The 3,378-nt window shown below is 38.3% G+C and overlaps 1 pseudogene; it reads right to left on the reverse strand.

The window, feature by feature from the left end:
• Positions 1 to 2,031: 2,031 nt before the first annotated feature.
• On the reverse strand, positions 2,032 to 3,131 carry LOC100941674 (annotated as a pseudogene).
• Positions 3,132 to 3,378: the final 247 nt, after the last annotated feature.

Genomic DNA, 3,378 nt, shown 5'->3' on the forward strand with positions numbered 1-3,378 from the left:
AAAAAAAAAAGAATGCTTCTGAGAATGAAGCTGATGGATAGTGCCTTTGGTGGCTCTGCAGTGAGCTTGGGTTTCCAGAGGCTCTGATCGTTGGTCAAGGCACCAAGCTCAGTTGTCAGTGAAAAGATTGCTCATCTTCAAGTAGGAAATGTGAAAGAGTCAGGAGCAAGAAAGCCTAATTCTTCAATCAGTTCAGTTCAGCTCCGGCACTATTTAGCACCACCTATTCACAGATGAATACAAAATGACTATGACCCAACTCCTGTCCTCAAGGAGCTTAAATGAAGGAAGTTAACAGAAACAGAAAACTCAAATATACTCAGACGTATACTAAGAAAGCTAGACCTGGGCTGAGCCCTGAAGGTGGAAACAAGTTTCCAGGCTGGGAAGAAGAGAATGAAAGGCAGCAATGAAACCTGGGAAATTCAGAGGCACAGTTAGAGTGTGGGTTCAAAGGCATTAGTTACAACGAGGGTCCTTCTTTCCTATGATTACAGACTTAGGATTCTAGATTTTTTTTTCGGAAATGAGTCTGTCTCTCCAGTTACATGTGGTAGAATCATGACCTTCATCATCAGAAGCTACACTTAGTATCTCCCTGAAGTCCCTGATGAAGGAGGACTATCCTCCTCTACAGAGTTCTGGAATTCAGCCTCTACCCTTCTCTTCCTTTCTTATCCTGCCTTAAGTTCTCATGTCTTCCAACATTTCTCTGTCAATCTTACTTTCCCACCTTTTCATTGCTTCCTCCTGAATGTCTTCAAAATAGCCTCATTCATGAGAAATCTTGGAGTTCTCATCGTACTTCTCTCCCAGGGTACTTAAACACCTTGATGTAAGGCTATATGGGGCATAAGCCCATCAAACGGGTGTTAGATTCTAGAAAGATAGCCTAGTTGAGCAGGAGGCTGACAAGACTAGATGGCACAGTGAGGGAGAGAGGCTGACCTATGTGGGGTTCCTGAACTTAAAAGAAAAGATTGGTAGTTACCAAAGCATTCTTTTAAAATTTGCCATTTGATGGAATTACCCCAAGAATCACTTTTTTTTAAAGAACATTTTCCTTGTTCATATGCTCAATGAAGAAACATTAGGAAACAGAAAAGTACTAAGTAAAAACAATAACTAAACTCACAAAACCCAAAGATAACTGTCAACTATCATTTGCTATAGATGTTTCTAGTATTTTCCATGTATTGATACAAATATTTGTATTTTTCTTACAAAAATAGTATATAAATGTTATTTTGTGGCCTCCTTTTTTTTCTTTTCTATTTATTTATTTATTTTTGAGACAGAGCCTTGCACTGTCACCTAGGCTAGAGTGCTATGGCCCCAGCCTAGCTCTCAGCAACCTCAAACTCCTGGGCTCAAGTGATCCTTCTGCCTCAGCTTCCCCGGTAGTCAGGACTATAGGTACCCACCACCATGTTCAGCTAATTTTTCTATTTTTAGTACAGACCAAGTCTTGCTTTGCTCAGGCTGGTCTTAAACTCATAGCCTCCTTTTTAAAAGGGAATTTACATGTATTTTCCAGCTTCAAAGAGACTTAGCATGTAGTAATGATAAAAAATTAAGGATCTTAAAAAAAAAAGAAAATTAAGGATCTTGTATGCATGATATTTACTCCTTGGAAAATACATGCTATAATTCAGCTAATGGATTAAATATTAAACATTACAATATTGGCATTTCATATAGATGTTTTCCCATTTAAGGTGATTATTAAACATACAAGGCTGATGACTGGATACTTTCCATGACAGCCCTCACATATCACATATCTGCGTAAACATTGACCTTCTAACCTGGGAATCAGATATGAGGGATCTTGTTAATATTCTGACCTTAGGCAAATCAACTCAAAATTGCTTCTCTGCATAAAGCACAAAAGTTGTTTTGTTTCTTTTTTTATCACTAAGCAGCTTTTTATTGAAGGAATGAAAGAATTAAATAAAAGGCACAGTAGCACTGTAAAGCTTTTTCAGAGCATGATAATCTTTCTGTGTTTTTGCATGGAACCCAGACTTACTATTTTGTTGTTAAAAATGTCTGTTGAACAATCAGAAAATCTTTGTCATCTTTTCCTTTAGTCTTTCTGTGCACCATCCGTCGAAAATTGGCCAGAATCCTGTTGTCTCTTTTTCGTCTCTCTTCTTGGTAAAAGAAAGCAAGGGCTCTCTTCTTATCAGCATTGTAGATCTGGTTCTCTTTTCAGGGCCACACAGCCTCTGTTCAGTTACCACTGACTGTGTAACCTGAGCTTTCAAATAATATAGTTTCTTCACTTGTCAAGCCAATTTCTCTGCTTCATGGGATAAGTTTTCCAGCTTTTACATATTCACTCATAGCTGTACTTTTATCAGGTAACAGAGCTTGGCCATAGTTCAAAGGTTTATCATCTTAGGAGGCAAGTGTTTTAGAAGCCTCTGGCTCAATTCAATAATTCTGGAGGTTCTTGGGACTTTGATCAATCTTCCCAGGGAATCTACAGAAACTCTTCTTGGGAATCTTTAGAGCTTGAATCACTGTTCTTGAATCTTTTCTACTCTTTTTAGACGTCTTTTTCTTATAATTCTTCGATCTATGTTTCTTCTTTCCTTGCCCTTGGCTTTTTTATTCTCTCTTTTGTGTTTTCACGAGAGTCTGTTTCAGAATCAGAGTCACTGTCACTATTTTCGGAATACTTCTTGTGTTTTCTTTTAGATGTTTTTTTCTTCCTCCTTTTCTTGGACCTTTCTTTTGAATGATTAGACTTCTTTTTTCCTTCTTCTGAAGTGGAAGCTAAAGAAGTGCTTTTTCTTTAGTTCTTCATCCTCTGCTGGTGTATGTTTGTCAGAGTCTGGTTCAAGATTCTTTGGGGAACGTCCCCATACTTAGGAGCTCCCAACTCTGCAGTCCTCTCCCTCTCACTTAATCTCTTCTGCTGCAGGCTCTCCTTCCTTCCTCATCAAGAAGGGCAGGCCATGGCTTGTTGCTGCCATAGGGACACAAGTAGCACATAATAGGCAGAAGAGGTGCTAAAGTACAAATTCTTAAACACAGTGCATGAGTCCTATTTTATGTGGCCCATCTACCTGTATAAAATCACATGCAATTCCCAGAATGTATCATACTCTCTGTGCTCCCATAGTTCTTGAACATAATTTTTTTTTGGCCTGAAACACTCCTTCCCATCAGCCTCATTGACTCCTCCTTGCCTTTTTTAATTAAAAAAAGTTTTTTCTCCTGTAAACCTATCACTTGGGTTGCTTCTACTTTTTCTCTATTGTGCATAATACTCCTATGACATGGGTGGTTATCTTTTTAAGACTCTACTTTCAGGTTTTTTTTTTTTTTTGGTATATGCTCAGAAATGGAAGTGCTAGATCATTTGGT

This window comes from Otolemur garnettii, unplaced genomic scaffold (assembly GCF_000181295.1).
Source record: "Otolemur garnettii isolate 467f Iridium unplaced genomic scaffold, OtoGar3 scaffold00060, whole genome shotgun sequence".
NCBI classification, from domain to species: Eukaryota; Metazoa; Chordata; class Mammalia; order Primates; family Galagidae; genus Otolemur; species Otolemur garnettii.